The sequence below is a fragment of the Diabrotica virgifera genome, chromosome 7 (assembly GCF_917563875.1).
Source record: "Diabrotica virgifera virgifera chromosome 7, PGI_DIABVI_V3a".
Taxonomy (NCBI): domain Eukaryota; kingdom Metazoa; phylum Arthropoda; class Insecta; order Coleoptera; family Chrysomelidae; genus Diabrotica; species Diabrotica virgifera.
Window position 1 is genome coordinate 123676306 of NC_065449.1, and position 18388 is coordinate 123694693.

Sequence of the window (18388 nt, forward strand, 5' to 3'; positions counted from 1 at the left end):
AGAACCGGTGTAATTTTTGACTTCTGACTACCCGTAAGCCGTAAGCTATAGGGCTAGAAAGATACAAAATGGTCAATTTTTTGGGCGTATATATCTTAGGTTCAAGAAGAGACAGGAAAATCGAAAATATACCACATCAATAAGGTTGAGTTAAGCTTTCAAATGGTGCCTAACCGATCAAGCTCAGACATACACACGGCTCAGTATAGCCAAAAAATTGAAAAACTAAACTTTGAAAATTTTGGTTTTTCGACAATTACTCAAAATTTCAACCTACGAATTGCGCCAATAACTGAGCGTTTATAGAAGGACTCTAGGCGAATCTAACGTGGTTTACATTATATCCAGGAGAATTCGAAATTTTAAGTTATACGCTTCATAAATATGATCAAATCTATTTCCTATGAGGAAAAACGGTTTTTCAAGCTCAATAATTTCTGTAACAGCTTTAGTTTTCATACTTGACCTCAGATGCATCAAGTACTACTTGTCAATACGTTTCAAACTCATGTTTAGTGATCAAAATCGGTTAAGCCGTTTAGAAGTTATTAAGCTACAAATGTATAATCTAATTAACGATTATTCCCGAAATGGTTTTTTAGTGTGGTTGTAGTGGTTACGACGCTAAATTTGATCTGCAACGGGCAATCCGAGTTCATTTACCGGCCATCCCAATATTTTTATTCAATATATTTCGACTAGAAAAAAAAATCTAGTGTACATTCGATGGACATTTGGGAGATAATGCGACAAAGCTGACCATTTATAAAGCTTAACGTGTAATCGAGAAAAATTGCATTCAACTTCATACATTTAATTTGTATATAACTTGAAAAACTCCTCATACAAGAATAAAAAACCGCTAAACGCCGTAAAAATGAGTGGCGCATACAATATTCCAGCTACAAAAGATCTGATATGAAAATTACGTGGCGCGAAAATGTATTTTCATTTTGATGCAAACAAAATTCTAGTTTTATTTTAAAATATTTTTCCATAATATTTGCTAAATTTGAAGTAAACGCGCCACAAAAGAGTTTCAAAATTCAAACTGTATCAAATTCACTCTTTTGTGGCGAGTTTACTTCAAATTTAGCAAATATTATGGAAAAATCTTTTAAAATAAAACTAGAATTTTGTTTTGCATCAAAATGAAAATACATTTTCGCGCCATGTAATTTTCATATGAAATCTTTTGTAGCTGGAATATTGTATGCGCCACTCATTTTTACGGCGTTTAGCGGTTTTTTATTCTTGTTGATATATACTTTAAAAATCATATTAATTTTATACTTAATTTAGTGTTGAAAAAAAGTAATTTTCATTATCATCAAAATATAAAGTTTAAGAAGTTTAATTTTCCTCAAACGTATATTTTTATGGGATACAAATTTTATAAATATAAATATAAATTGTTGCTTATACGATAAGCAACAATTCATTTTCATTTTCTTAACGAATTCCATCATTTCAAGATTTCAAAAAGATTTTTTCCCCAATTTTTATGATAAGGGGTAGTTTTTAGGGGTTGAAGCAAATTAAAAACTTGTATGTATCAGGTTGTTTATATTTAAATAATATTATTCTATTTAGGATCGAAAATAAAATGATTTCCTAATCTCGGCAATTTTTTAATAACTGTGTGAGGGGTAGTTTTTAAGGGTAGTTACATATAAAAATATCGAACTAGTATAGGCGAGCGGCACACCCCTAATTTAAGGCTTAAAAATCGAAAAAGCGACCATGATAGGTGAATGTCAAATTTTGGTCATTCTTTATGTTTTCAAGGTCGCTCAATCCAAATATGAAATTTATTTTTATCTAGAATTTGTGGAACATATTCAAAAATCAAATATGCGATTGCAAAAATGCGAAAAATCAATTTTGATGATTTTTCAACTTTAACTCGCTGTATGTATCTTTGGTCGCTGTAAATATTTTCTTCTGAAAATTTTTCTGTATTATTTCTGAAGTATTTAGATAACAATGAGATTTGTCCGAGATGCCTAAATAAATTAAAAGAGGAGTTGTTAATTTTTAAAGATTGTTGTTCTGAAGCTATTTCCTTGTGGCATTTTTATAATCAACTATTTTTAATGGGAAATAAGCCACAATTTTATCAAAAAAATTATTTTATTATTTTAATTATAAAAAATTGTGGCTTATTTCCCATTGAAAATAGTTGATTTTAAAGATTGTGTCGTCAGATATCATTAGTTTCCTGTTTACTTAAAAAAGTTTGGTGACAAACTTTTTAGTTTATAGGTAATTTTAACCAACACAGCATTAAAGCATAAATCATGGAGAAGTTTTCTGGATAATTTTAAGTCGAAATATGCTACATATATGAAAAATTATGTGACTTTATATACCAGTGACACTCCCCCTAAAAAACGTTGGTCATATCTTATGTTTTTGATGGTGCTGAAATCGACAATAAGCTTTATTTTGAGTTTTATGTGGGGAAACATTGTCAAAATCGCAATTTTACCCTAAAAATGAAAAAAAAAATGAAATTACTGGCTACAACTCTGTTCCATTTCAATATCTTTTTCTGAAAGTTTTATAGTACATATTTCTCACCTTTTTGAGTAAAATTTTACCTGTTTCAATCTTTCAATTTTATTATATTAAAAGTTATGAATTTTTTAAGTTAAAGGTGAAGATTCCTGAATTGCAAAGTTTAATCGCAAAAGTTAAGTAACAAAATTTGAAATGTAACTTTTTAGTCAAGTTTATGTTAAACATGGGGTACAAAGAACAACATTTTTTATGGAAAAAAATGGTGCAACTTTTAATTTTATAAAAAACGTGGTTTTATTTGTTTTTATTTTAAAAGTAAAATTGCAATTTTGATAATGTTCCTCCTCTAAAAATTCAAAATAAAACTCATTTTCGTTTTCAGCATCAGCAAAAATATAAAATATGATTAACATTAGCCGTTCACCACATCGTGGTCAGTATCTCGAGAAATGGGCGATTTTTGGGGGAGTGCCACTCGTCTATAAAGTCATATAACTTTTTCCCTTTTGCATGTTTTGACTTGAAATTTTCCACAAAACTTTTTTATGGCTTATTTTTTAAGGCGGTGTTAGTTAATATTATAAACTAAAAAGTTTATTACCCAATATTTTCAAGTAAACATGAAACTGACGAAATCTGACGACAAAATGTTTAAAAACTAACAGCTCCCCTTTTAGTTTGTTTAAATTTTTTTTTATATGACGTGGATGCTGTGAATGATAGTTAATAAATCTTTTACTACTTATAGGTTTTCTGTACCGTTCAGTGCTGAACACATTTTGCGGATTTCGTTTGATTCTCATGTCGAGATATGGGATGTTATTATCTATTTCTTCTTCATATGTGAATTTTAGATGTTTATTATAGTTGTTAAAAGTTTGTAAAGGTTCATTTATTTTATCTGCACGTAAAGTAAGTATTAAGTCATCTACAAAGCGTTTAATAAATTGAATATAAAAGGCAACTTATTCAAAGACTCCCTTACTAAATCATCCAATACATAATTACATAATATGCATGATATGCTAGATACCCATGAGGGTGCCAAAAATTTGTTTGTAGAATGTATATATGTACATGTACTCCGAAAATCTGAGATAAGTTACAGACATTTGAGAAAAAAATAATTATCCACCAGAATTTTACAACCGTCTAATTCAAAAAAGAATTCACATTATCAAAAATCAATCTAACTCCAGTAACTCCAATGCCAATCTAAAACAAACTCAAACCATACCTAACAATAATAATAGTAATATCACAAATCCAAATAAACACTACATATCCCTACCATACATTAGTGGATTCTCCGAACAAATCTCGAAAATGTTGGCAAGATATGATATTAATGTTGGACATAATTAATCTAAAACATCCGGAAAATAATTCTCAAAATTTAAACCCAAAGTTACTAAAGATCAGCAGTCGGATGTTGTGTATAAAATAAATTGTAAAGACTGCAATTCAACATACATTGGGCAAACACATCAATATCTACATAGAAGGATTGTTGCACACAAACATAGTGTACAAACCAACAAAATAAACACCACAGCCTTAGCCAAATATTCTGTAGAAAATAAACATAGTTTTGACTTTGAAAATGTACAGATTCTGGAAAAAGAGCAAAATTATAACAAAAGATGTATATTGGAGATGATTCATATAAAGAAAGACCAACATTATATCAATAATAAAACTGATATTAAAGAGCTCTCCAATATATATCACAATTTGATAAATTAAGTGTGGTTGTAAACACACCATTGGTAAACACTTTAAATACGGCATTTCTTATTTTTTTCTTTAAGTGCTACCTCTGATTTGTACCGTTATATAAATTTTGTTAGCCAGGATATATGCCAACGTCCTAAGCTTCTTCTGCCCAGTATCTTTTCCTATATAATGATCTACATAAACATATATATCATTTCTCATAACATGATTCCAAATAATATAAATTTCTTAATTTAATTGTATTTAATATCTCATTTTTCTTTATTTCAGTTTCGGTTACAAAACGTGATTTGTTTCAGAATCTTTTCAAAATCTTCTATATTTCCCCATCTCAAATACTTTGCTCTTATTAAGTAAATCCTTGTTATAGCGTTCAAGCATCTGTTCCTTATAAAACACAAAAAAAATACACATCTCAGTATACATATTTCGAGCTACATACTGAGATCATAATTGCAAAATATCTTTCTCCTATTATTGAACGTTAAACATTAGATTTATTTCCAAATTTATTTCTTTCGTATATTATGTAATTTGATCTCCTGTGTATAATCGTTTTGGTTTTACGACCACCGCCCAAAACCGTTCTGAAGTGCTTTTACCATATGCCCATGCCTGGCATTCTCTCATAACATCTTAGAGAAACGCGATGTGCATTTTTTAAATTTTTTAAAATATTACGTGTAATGTATATAAAATATGTGTGTTAACAGTGTAATCTTTAATTAAAAGTGCTTATTGAAAATGGCAAATAGCCGAAACCTCTAAGCAAAATCAAGTGTTTTATTTATAACAGACCGCAAACCCAGGAATTAAAAACTATTTAAAAATTCACGGTCAGGAAATAAGTAATATATATATATATATATATATATATATATATATATATATATATATATATATATATATATATATATATATATATATATATACAAATAGTATCTTAATTGACTTATTAGGAAATACGAATTTCAATAATAATAAATAATAATAAAATTAAATAATCAACATTCTTTTATAATCTAAATTCTGGTAAGTTACTCATTAATATTTTTTATTCTTTCATACATATTTTCTAAATTTTATCTTATTGCATTGTAGAAATTCTTGAGAAAGGAAATAAACATTTCCGAAAGCTTGAATATTGGATAATAGTGTACTTTAAGGCCCCAGTTTGACTTCTATACCCAAAAATAGTGAAATTCGTATATATATACACGGTGTAACAAAAATACAGGTCATAAATTAAATCACATATTCTGGGACCAAAAATAGTTCGATTGAACCTAACTTACCTTAGTACAAATATGCACACAAAAAAAGTTACAGTAATTTGAAGTTACAAAATGAAAATCGATTTTTTTCGATATATCGAAAACTATTAGAGAGTTTTTAATGGAAATGGACATGTGGCATTCTTATGGCAGGAACATCTTAGAAAAAAATTATAGTGAAATTTGTGCACCCCATAAAAATTTTTTGGGGGTTTTGTTCCCTCAAACCCCCCCAAACTTTTGTGTACGTTCCAATTAAATTATCATTGTAGCACCATTAGTTAAACACAATGTTTTTAAAACTTTTTTGCCTCTTAGTACTTTTTCGAAAAGCTAGTTTTTATCGAGATATTTTGAATATTTGTGAAATCCACCACATATTTGTATATTGTTAAGTACGGTTATGAGACCTAGTAATAATAATGAAAATTGATTTATAAATTACAGTTTGGGGTATATTTTGAACCATAATAAAAAAGAAGCCACATCTCGCTAAAAGGTGCCTGATCGGAAAAATACTAAGAGGCAAAAAAGTTTTAAAAACACCGTGTTTAACTAATGGTACCGCAATAATAGTTTAATTGGAACGTACACCAACATTTGGGGGTTTAAAGGCACAAAACCCCCATACAATTTTTAAGTAAACATATTAAAAAAGAAGCCGCATCTCGATTTAAACCTATTAATCGAAAAAATACTAAGAGACAAAAAAGTTTTAAAAACATTGTGTTTAACTAACGGTACCACAATAATAATTTAACTGGGACGTACATAAAAGTTTGGGGGGGTTTAAGGGAACAAACCCCCCCTAAAATTTTTATGGGGTGCACAAATTTTACTATAATTTGTTTTTAAGATGTTTCTGTCATAAGAATGCAACATGCCTATTTTCATTAAAAAATCTCTAATAGTTTTCGATATATCGGAAAAAATCGATTTTAGTTTTGTAACTTCAAAGGGCTGTAACTTTTTTTGTGTGCATATTTGTACTAAGGTAAATTGGGTTTAATCGAATTATTTTTGGACACAAAATATGCGATTTAATTTATGACCTGTATTTTTGTTACACCCTGTATATATATACAGGGTGTCTGCGTAACTTGGAACCATATGGAAAACTTTTTTAATATCAAGTAAAATTTAATAAAAAATTTTGGTCTTGGTAAAAGGTATATTATTTTAAAAAAGAGCATCATCAGTGTTGCCCAAAATAAGTATAACCATATTAATTATCAAAATGTTAAACTTAAAATTATGACCAAGGTAGAAGCTAAGTTTGGTTATACTTACAAGAACATGGTGAGCCAACCAAAAAATACGAAGGTCAAAGCCTTTCAAAAATGGACTAAAAGTCACATCAAAATGCTAACATAGCAAATTCCAAAGGATGGAAATAATTCCTAAGGATACGGCCCTAGGATAACATATGACTCCCACACGTAGTAAGTGGGTCAAAGGTAACAAATTAGGTCATTATGTTACAAGAGGTGACAGGCAACTAAGATGTGAGATTTCAAAAGCGAATCTCTCTGATGTCAAGACAATTGTTAATGGAACTTGAAGTATCATGAAAAGTTGGTTACACAGCTACTAAATTTGACCACCAAACCCATCTACACTTCCTTACCATATCATCATGAACGTTTGTCTGGAGGTATTAGAGATATTATTAAAAGATCAGTTGATAACATTCAAATTTCATTTAAGGTATCAAGTAATTTAGGACAGTGCCTTTCCAACTCCAAAGACCCTATTAACTACATGAATCGTAGCGGTGTCTATAAATTGCAATGCTCTGATTGTGATGCCACATATATAGGGAGAACTTGTAGGTCACTTGCCTCCAGTTCACTTGAACATATTAAAAGAGAGAATACATCAACCTTCTCTCAACATCTAAAACAAAACAACCATACTCTCAATATCCCTGATAACGTTTCCCTAATACATAACATTCCCGATAAAATCTTTCTGAGATTGGACCTCTACGAGGACCTTGAAATAGTCAAAGGGAAACAGAGAAGTCCAAATTGTGTTAATCGCCATGTGTCTTTCAATCGTGACTTTCAACCGTTACATCGTCAACTCTTCTCATAAATTACATTATAAATCTCTTTCTTATATTATCTTTATTTCTCCTAATTATTCTCATCTACTAATATTGTTTATATTCCTTTCTTTTCTCTTCTTATTCACATCCACATGTTCACTCAATTTTCGATAATCATCTAATCCTTTCTTCAAAAAAAAATTTTCTTCTCCCAAACAAACAATTTCAACTATATCTACAACATCCATTTGTCACAACTTGTACACAACTATATCTATTCAATATCTATCCCATTCTCTCCACATCATCTTTTTCAAACCGTTTTTCGTTTAGTGTCCAATCATAACTATTTCATTCTAAACTAAATCAACCAATAATACTTTACAATAAATCTTTCAAGTTTCACACACCTAGTAGTTATTCCATTCAGCCAACCTTTCATTCATCATCTGGTTTGTTTGGTTGCCTGGTCTCTGGAGTCCCCAGTCTCTCAATAATGTTCATTAGTCTCAATAGTGATGTCAAATTTACTTTTTATACCACAAACTCATCTATCTATCCACCTTTTTATTCTGTTTTATCTACTAATTTAATTAAATAAACACAATTTTTAATTTTCTCATATACTCAATAATCTTACTCAACACTTATCTTCATCTGACTCCACTTTAGTTGTAGCTTAGACACTTTTATCCAAGTTATTCATTTTTCTTTGCCCTAGATGTTATTTAACATAAAAGGACATAATAAAGAAATTTGGACTAAGCTTTTAATACAACCTTTTCAGTCTTGTAAATTTGTGTTGATGAACCCATCTGTATTTTATTAATTGATAAATAAGATTTTGCATTTACAACTTTTTCAGCATTTGATATCACGACCCCTATTTTGTCTCTAATTTTTCAGCCAGTCTCTCAGCCGTCATTTGTGTTGGTTCACAAATATAAATTATCTAATGTCAAAACACAAACCATAAATTACATTCTCTGTATGTTGTTTTGCCTACCTTTCTTCATCAATTTACTTACACTTCATTGATGATCGTGGGTATTCAAATTCCCCCTTCTATTTTGCATCTAGATAATCTATTCTCACTAACTCTTTATTTTTATAATTCCAACACATTTTTTTTTTTTTTTTATTAATGGCTTTGACAGAGCCAATTAGCCAGACTATTTGTGTTTTTTGTTTTTTTGTATGGTATTACAATAACAATTTTAAGTTAATATCTAAGCCTACTTATTATCTAAATTTACAGAGTGTTATACCTACTATCTTAATGGATACATTTTTCAATTTTGTGTGATATTTTTACAATTTTATAATTTTATTATCTAAGCCTATTTAAAATTTAAATTTACAGGACGTTACATATTCGTAGAGACATTGTAACGTCTGCTTATTTTTTGGAAAAAGAATTTCGTTTAAATTGACAGGTAAAGGACAATTTAGATCAATTAACTTTTCATACATTACTTTAATATTTTGTCTGTACAGTCCACACTCCAATATGAGGTGCTGTAGATCTCCCATTCCACCACAGGCGCAATATGGGTTATCACTGATACCTATGCTGTGTTTGTATGCTGGGGTTAGTGCGTGATTTGACCTCATTCTGTTTATTGTTTTTATAAATAGCCTATTTGATTCTTGTTTAAACCATCTCTCATTGGGAATTAGTGGCTGGCAATTTCTAAAATTTATTCCCGTTGTACTTTGGTTATATACACGTTGCCAATTTTGTTTGCAATGGTTATTACTGATATTATCTATATCGGTTACTGGTAGAAGTATGTTGCTTATGTTTTGTTTGGTTAAAGCTGCAGATTTAGCTAATTTGTCGACTTCTTCATTTCCTAATATTCCAGAATGTCCTTTCACCCAACAAATAATAATTGAACTGCCCGAGGAAGTAAAATCATAATATAGACTCTTAATTTCTATCTCAATGTGGTTTAGATTTTTTGTCGATTGGATAGAAGTGAGTTTGTCCACAATACTTCTACAATCGGTGAAAATGATATAATTGTCCATACCAACAGAGGCTATATATTTTAACGCAAGTAATAAAGCTGATAATTCAGCAGTATATATTGAAGCTTCATTAGGCAATCGGCATGATTCTTTGTATTCAGAATTCCAGTGATATATTGCACATCCGGTTTTATTTTGAATTTTGGAGCCGTCAGTAAAAATATATTGAAACATAGGCCACCTGTCTTTAATTATTTTGTTGATAATATTGCCTGGAAGGTTTGAATCCATGTAGTTTGTTTGTATTACCTTGGAAAAGAGAGTTTCAGGAGGTTTAGTGTAAATTAAAGGTATTTTATTTTTGTACATTTGGTTTTCATTCATTGTCAACTTCCTGTAGCTTTCAACGTATATGGGGGTTTTTTTAGTACACCAATATTTATGGCTTAAATCTAATATATTCAAGTTACGAATAGTCCTTAAGCAGCTGACGTTTTTTGAGATAGCTCTAGCTACAAACTTATCTGTACAAAACTGTCTACGTAGAGTAAGTGGTGGTTCCTTAGCTTCAATCTCAATAATAGTAATAGGAGTAGATTTTAAGTAACCGAGACAGAGTCTCAAACATTTATTCCTTTGGATTTCAACTTTATTAAGATATCCTGTTGACGCAGACCCATATAAATGACAACTATAGTCGAAAATTGGTCGAATCATTGAGCGATAGAATAGCAATGCAATATTCGGGTCAGCTCCCCAACCGGTTCTACAAAAAGCTCTAAGGATATTCATAGAATTTTCTGATTTCTTTATAATAGAATGAATTTGATCCTTCCATAACAATTTACGATCCAAATACGTCCCAAGATATTTAACACAATTTTTTATCGGAAATTCTCTTCTACCTAATTTGAAGGTGCCTTGAGGAATTTGGCGTTTTTTGGAGAAAAAACAAATTTCAGTCTTTGTGGTTGATATGGATAAGCCTAGAGAATGGTAATCATTTTTTACACAATCTAATGTAAATTCAAGTTGACGTCTACAAATGTCTAGGGAAGAATGGGAGGTGTACAACACAACATCATCTGCAAATTGTAAAATTAGAGTGTGGAGGTACTATATGTTCTAAATCTATATTGTACAATGAAAAGAGAAGTGGACTTAAAATGCTACCCTGTGGTATACCTATACTCGTTAACCTTGGTGGTAAAAGGTTCTCGTTTATTTTTAAGTAAGTCCATCTATTCTTGTACAAGGATACAATGAAATTTGAAATTTTAAGTGGCATTCCAAGATCTACTAATTTTTTATAAAGAATATCTAAATTTATGTTATCAAACGCTGAAGTTACATCTATAAATGCTGCAGCTGTCGACGCCTGATTTGTAAAATTGACCTGTAAAGAAGAGACTAGGGAAGTGAGAGCATCTTGTGTAGACCTGGATTTTCGGAAGCCGTACTGAGATTTGGGAAGGATATCTTCGGACTCAAGCCAGTATTCAAGCCGATTTTTGATTAATCTCTCTAGAGTTTTTAGTACACAGGAACTTAAAGATATAGGTCTGTAAGATTCAACTTTGTTATCTGGCTTTCCTGGCTTTTTTATAGGTAATACAATATAGTCCTTCCATGCTTTGGGAATTAAATTTTTGTTTTGCCATATAGTGTTAAAAATTTGTAGTAATAATAGTTTATATTCTGTAGGTAGAAAATATAGCATAGAATATGATATACAGTCCATCCCTGGAGATGAACTATTATTTTGCTTGAGTCCATGATTTAATTCCCATAATTCAAATGGTTTCTCTAGATTGAAGATTTCTCTGGGTACGGTAACTGTAGCTTCATTTATCTGACTTGGAACCCAAGGAGGTGAAATCTTGAAATGGAACTCTTCTATCCATGCAGCTTCGGTGTTTATCGGAAGTTGATTGGACTGCTTTCGGTTTTTGTAGCGATTTACTTTCTTCCAGACGTCGCTGATTGGAGTGTTGGAGTTTAAGCTTTCGCAGTAATTTATCCAAGTTTGTTTTTTTCTAATTTTAAAAGTTTTCTTTGCTAAGGCATCTAATTTTTTGTATTCAATTAGATTGTGAAGATTAGGATTTGTTTTATAATGTCTATATGCTGTTTTGCGGTTATTTGCAGCTGATTCGCAGTTATTATCCCACCATGGTTTTGGTATCTTGTTTGTAGGATATTTGTTATTGTTGTATGATTTTGGAATTGAAATGGTTGCGCATCGGTTTATTTCGGTAACTAATTCTTCATAAGTTTGTGGTTGTTTTCCCGAATAAAAGTTCGATGAATACAAATTCCAATCTGCTTTATGTAAATTCCATCTTTTGTGTGTATTGTCACCAGGTTGTATTGCTTGTTCCGAGTTTTCCAAGGCTATGATCAAGGGTAGATGATCAGAACCATGTGGATCTTGAATAACAGACCAAGTTAATTTAGATAAAATGTCCTGGGTACATATTGTTATATCGATTGCTGATGGGCTGGAAGTTAGTGCAAGAGTTGGAGAACCATCATTTAAGTATAATAGATTACATTGTTCTATCGCCTCTAATAAAACTTTACCGTGAGTATCATTATTTTCGCAACCCCATGCCATGTTGTGAGCGTTGAAGTCCCCTCCAATGATGAATGGAGAAGGAATGTTTTGAAAAAAATTGACCCATTCGTCAACCGTTACTCTAATACCTGGTTCTTTATATACGGATATTATATGTATTGGTTTCTTGATACACGAAATTTTAACAGCCATGCAAGTATAAGTAAAATTATAATTATCCAATAAATTTATCCCTTCTGTAATTATTTTATTTTTAATTAAAATTGCTGTGCCTCCGTACCCATCAGGGCGATCAGACCTAAAGCAATTATATCCTGAGAAGTTATAAAATTTTTCTGGTTTAAACCATGTTTCTGATAACATGGCCACATATACATTTTTTTGAATAAGTAAGGCTTCTAAATTTGGTTTATTAGAAACTGCTGAGCGACAGTTCCATTGTAAAAAGTTTAAAGGGTTAGTTGTGTCTGACATGATGTTTGAGATAGTAAGTCTTCTTGTGAGATTGCTGCCGTACTTAAGTATCTATTAATTTGTTGTATAATCTCTGTTTTTGATTTGTCTAAATTTTCAGTGAGTTTTAATGAACTAATTATATTAAGAACCAATTCTAAAATTACATTATTTAAGTGTGATGGTACTCCTTGTGTTTTCAAGTTTGTTGTATGTGTATGCTCTGTATATTTAGACGTATTATAAATACCACCTTTTTGTCTAGGAATATTTTCTTGAGAAAGTATTTCTTTTCTAGCTGATTCCAAAGTATTGGGAGAACTTGGCCGGTGTCGCTTAAAATTTATTTTTTCTGGGTTATTACTGCTGAGGAACATTTGTGAGGAGAATTTTTTTGCGGATGAAGCTGATTGATTTGGAATTACTTGATAAGATTGCTCATTCTGATTAGAATTGGTTGGCAAGGAAGAACTACTATTTCTGGCAGCAATATTGGCATATGAAACTTTCGGAATTTGTTTACATGCATCAAAGAAATTTAGATTTAATGATGACATCGTATTCTTAATTTGTTTCTGTCTAGAAAATTCAGGACATGAACTTAGGTGTGTAGTCAAATGATTACCTTGACAGCTGAAACAAGTTGGAGTATATTCATTTATTGTACAATCTTTTGTATTATGGAAATCATGACATTTGTTGCACCTGGGACGTGCTTTACAATTAAATCCAAGGTGTCCAAAACGAAGACAAGAGAAACATAATAGAACTTTTTGAACATAGGGTTCAACGTCTTTGATCACTTTATTAATTGTGATATATTTAGGAAGAGTTTGTGCTTTAAAATTAACAATACATGATTTTGTTGGAACTTTGTCTATTATTGTTTTATCTTCGATATGTTTCTCTACCTTTCTATTTATTCTTCTAACCGAAACTACTTCGAACTTACAGTGCATATCGTATTGTTTAATTTTATTTTTGATATATTCTTCTGAAAATTCTATATCTATGTCCCTAATTATACCCTGTCTATGGAGTATAAACTTCGGAACGTAAACATCTAAATTGTTGTTTGTAAACAATGAGCAAGTTTTTTGATTGATTAAAAAATTGGCTGATTGATAATCTTTAAATTTAATTCTAATTCTATTCTTGCCTATTGAATCAATACTAGTAATTTTGTTATCTAAATTCGAAAAATTAGAGAGTATAATGTCGCCAATTTTGATAGCATTAATCTGACCTTTAAAGTTTGGAGTATTATTTTCTATATATATATGGAAAGGTCCTACGTCACTGCTCTGATATAGAAAATGTTCTCTTATATTGTCTGTAGAAATATCAGATTTATTACTTACAGTTTCTCCTTTATTTTTTGATTTACCGTCCCATGTGTTATTTATATTGATGTTACTTTTCTCTATATTATCATCTTGATCCATCCTGTTAATATCTGGAGGTTTATCTGGAGGTCTCCCTGCATAGTCCATATTAAATTTTAAAGTTTTTAATAACTGAACACTTTGTCACTTCCAATTATTGACGTCTCCAAACGGAAACCCCAAATGGGGTAAAATAAATTCAAATACAATTAACTTCTAGGTTTTTCTTGGTCACGGGGAATAAAAAACTATTAAGGATGTAATATATCGAGTTTTACAAGCCCAAAATATATTATTTCACTATTTAAATAGTAATTTTCAGGAGCTGTTTTTTATATGACTGTAATTGACGTCTATAAAAGTCAAAAGTGATTCCAACACATTGACGTTAGCTGTTATCATTGCTTGTACTATAAACAACTATAAATTTAGTAGCTGTGTAACCAACTTTTCATGATACTTCAAGTTCCATTGACAATTGTTGTCTTGACATCAGACAGATTAGCTTTTGAAATCTCACATTTTAGTTGCCTGTCACCTCTTGTAACATAATGACCTAATTTGTTACCTTTGACCCACTTACCACGTGTGGGAGTCATATGTTATCCTAGGGTCGTATCCTTAGGAATTATTTCCATCCTTTGGACTTTGCTATGTTAGCATTTTGATGTGACTTTTAGTCAATTTTTGAAAGGCTTTGACCTTCGTATTTTTTGGTTGGCTCACCATGTTCTTGTAAGTATAACCAAACTTTGCTTCTACCTTGGTCATCATTTTAAGTTTAACATTTTGATAATTAATATGGTTATACTTATTTTAGGCAACACTGATGATGCTCTTTTTAGAGCGAAAACGTTTTGTTCGATGTTTGTAGCCCTATAGGGCTTTTTTAAAATAATATACCTTTTACCAAGACCGAAATTTTTTATTAAATTTTACTTGTAATTAATGGTATACAGCCAGCTACAGGAAATTCTTCCTTGTGGATTTTTTTAATATCAATTTTACGAAAAAAAGTCATTCTTTATAAAGTGCTCTGCATAGTTTAAAACCTAAGATGCAATCATCAGATATCAAATTTTGTCAACAGTATACGAGGTATGTCAAAAAATATGAATTTCGCTCAAGAGCAAACTACCTTTATATTTCAAAATATCAAAAAATTTTATTATGAAAAGTTATTTGTAATTAAAAACCATATTCAAATATGCAATAACAGCCTTCTACTTAAAAAAAAAATTCTGAAATTTTCCTAAATTACCGATTCCGAACATCATTTTTATTTGTTAGACATGTAATAGCTCTTATTAATAATTAAAAAAAAAGTTATTCTTCATAAAAATATGTGCATGGTCTAAACCTCAAGATGCAACCATCAGTTATTCAAGTTTGTTAATTTTATACGACGTGTGTCAAATAATATGAATTTAGAAATAATTTAGAAATTCATATTATTTGACACACCTCGTATAAACTTAACACACTTGGATAACTGATGGTTGCATCTTGAGGTTTAGACCATGCGCAGATTTTTATGAAGAATAACTTTTTTCCTAAAATTATTAATAAAAGAGTTATTACATGTCTAATTAATAAAAATGATGTTCGGAATCAGTAATTTAGGAAAATTTCAGAATTTTTTTTTCAAGTAGAAGGCTGTTATTTTATATTTGAATATGGTTTTTAATTACAAATAACTTTTCATAATAAAATTTTTTGATATTTTGAAATATACAGGTAGTTTGCTCTTGAGCGAAATTCATATTTTTTGATATACCTCGTATACTGTTGACAAAATTTGATATCTGATGATTGCATCTTAGGTTTTAGACTATGCAGAGCACTTTATAAAGAATGACTTTTTTTCGTAAAATTGATATAAAAAAAGTTTCCCATATGGTTCCCAGTTACGCAGACAACCTGTATATATACATTCTTTGTCTTGTGGGCCAAAAATAGACTGCATCCTCAAGAATCACTCCGTGATATATATATATATATATAACAAAGGAGCACTCGTAAGTGTAGGGTTTTATCGGTCAAGTGGGTGAAAAAAGAGACAAAGAATTCAGCTACTTCATCTATTTATTGAAGACGTTTCGTCTACTGCTCAGTAGACATCATCAGTTCATCTACAAAAAGAGTGTTATAAGAAACAACATCCAAAAGAGAGGTAAAAAAGCACTAGCGTTACCTTAAAAAGACATGTAGCAAAAGATAAGATGTACATAGTAAAAAAAACCTTATCCATGAACCAATGTAATGTATAAGTATGTAACATTTAAGTGTATAGTTAATATTTAAAAACTTTAGTACAGCCAAAGACAAGACCATGTGGTAACAGTCACATATAAAAAACAAGTGGAAAAAAGCTGGCTTGCCTTTTTTCCAAAGTCAAGAATGAACCAAGAAAAAACCAGATTCACACTTCCAAAAATTTAGTAGTGTTTAAGCATACTTCATTTTAACCTTAGGCAACATCATTAAATGAATATAGTGCTAATATGCAACTTCGAAAATTTAAAGTTGAATAGTTACCAGCAGGTCATCCTAGCCCAACGGACACACAAAAGAAAATGGAGTTTGAATTATCAGGTGTAAACTGACATCTCGCCAAGAGGCAGGCAACCTTTAAAAAATTTTATAACAAAGAGTGACTGACAACTGCAGCGCAGCGCGGTAAAATTTAAATTGATGTATTTAAAACAGTTATAAAAGTGTTTAAAAAGTGAAAGTAATATCAAGAAGTAATCAAGGGATGTACCTTATACCTCGTAGACAAGAATCACAGTTTATTTTAAACAAGTGAGGGCACTTCACACAATTATATGGAAAAGTGCCTACGTTAGTACTGGTCATCCAGTTACTAACGAATATATAAGATAGTACAATAGTATAACTCCCATATATCGCAGCTCAAAATGCAAGAAAAAATATGCAATAATTTAAGAAAATTTATAAATCAGTTTAGCAAATTGTAATTTATAATTAATATCAATAATGCAAAGTTTTATCCTATGGAAAATTTTAAATTGTTCAATCTATTAAGTAACTGTTATTATCAAAAAAAAAAAGTGGGAAAAGCTTGAAAAAACCACCAAAAACTTTTTTACAATAAAATAATTTAAGTGTAATAACATCTACTGATTCCGCAAGATCAATATTAAAAGAAGTGGGAAAAGCCTGAAAACCACAAAAACTTTTTTACAATATAATAATTTGAGTGTAATAATACCAACTAATTCTGCAAAATCAATGCATGGTATATTTGACTCAAGTTACTGATGTCAGTTCTCTTGTTAAGTACATTAGAGGTTTTTAATATGAAACACATCTCTAAGAACTGTCTTTTCGACAGGTTGCGTTCATTGCAAAGGATCTTGGCTTCATCAAAGTCCACCTTATGTTTTGTATCTATTGCATGTTGGGCTAAGGCACAAGTTGGTTTTTTCAAATTGATATCACTACGGTGTGAAATTAAACGTGATTTTAAAGCTCGCTTTGTCTGCCCTACATAACATGCGTCACATTCAGCACAAGGTATGTGGTAGACCACATTAACCTGTTCCAAAGGGGACAAGGGTGTTTTAGTCTTAGAGAACAAATTTCTGACTGATCTTGCGTTCTTAATTGCAATCTTAACAGGAATATTATTATTTTTATATAGTTTAATAAGTTTATCAGTAACCTGAGGAAAATAAGGAAGTGAAGAAAACTGGGAAACAGGAGTCCCAAGATTAGTAGTAGGCAGAATTGTGATGTTAACAGTATTATTCGATATTGATCTAAGTTGGTCACCATTGGGTATGTCGTTCAGAGAAGAACCGTAACTTTGGGAAAAAAGAAATTTATTGATAAGGGATGAAGGGTAGGAATTATCTACCAATATACTTCTGAGTAACAGAAGGGATTCCCTTCGATTAACCGGATGTGTCAACCTATGTAGCCTGCAGCTTAAAGCTTTAATAAGATTTATTTTATATTTAAAAGGATGACAAGAATGGTAGTTGAGAAACCTATTAGAGGCCATTGGTTTCCTATACCAGCTTGTACAGAGTGTGTTATCTCCACTTCTAGTGACACGCATGTCCAAGAAGGGGATACTCTGGTTGTTGGGGTCCTCGAGTTCACATGTGAACTGCAAGTGAGGATCAAACCCATTGAAGATGGACAAGGTGGCCTGAGTCTTGTCTGGTGGTAAGGCTAGTAATAGGTCGTCCACATAACGTTTAACAAAAGGAACTTGAAAATCTAAATAACCCAGCCGGTCAGAAACTAAATCATCCAAAACATAATTCACTAGGATGGGTGAAATCGAGGAACCCATTGGTGTCCCAAAAATTTGTAAATAAAATTTGTCGTTGAAGACCAAAAAATTAGTGTCAAACACTAATTGGAGCAATTCTGCAAACAC

At 30.7% G+C, this 18388-nt stretch overlaps 1 protein-coding gene and 1 long non-coding RNA gene across 3 annotated transcripts in view; one reads left to right on the plus strand and one right to left on the minus strand.

The window, feature by feature from the left end:
• LOC114345343 (uncharacterized) overlaps window positions 1-18388 on the plus strand; it is a 1044574-nt gene that overhangs the window by 60152 nt on the left and 966034 nt on the right. The window lies entirely within an intron of this gene.
• On the minus strand, window positions 16042-16492 carry LOC126888022 (uncharacterized). The gene is made up of 2 exons (XR_007699351.1): window positions 16169-16492; window positions 16042-16106 (listed from the first exon to the last, which is right to left on the minus strand). It is a non-coding gene; the product is annotated as an uncharacterized LOC126888022 (long non-coding RNA).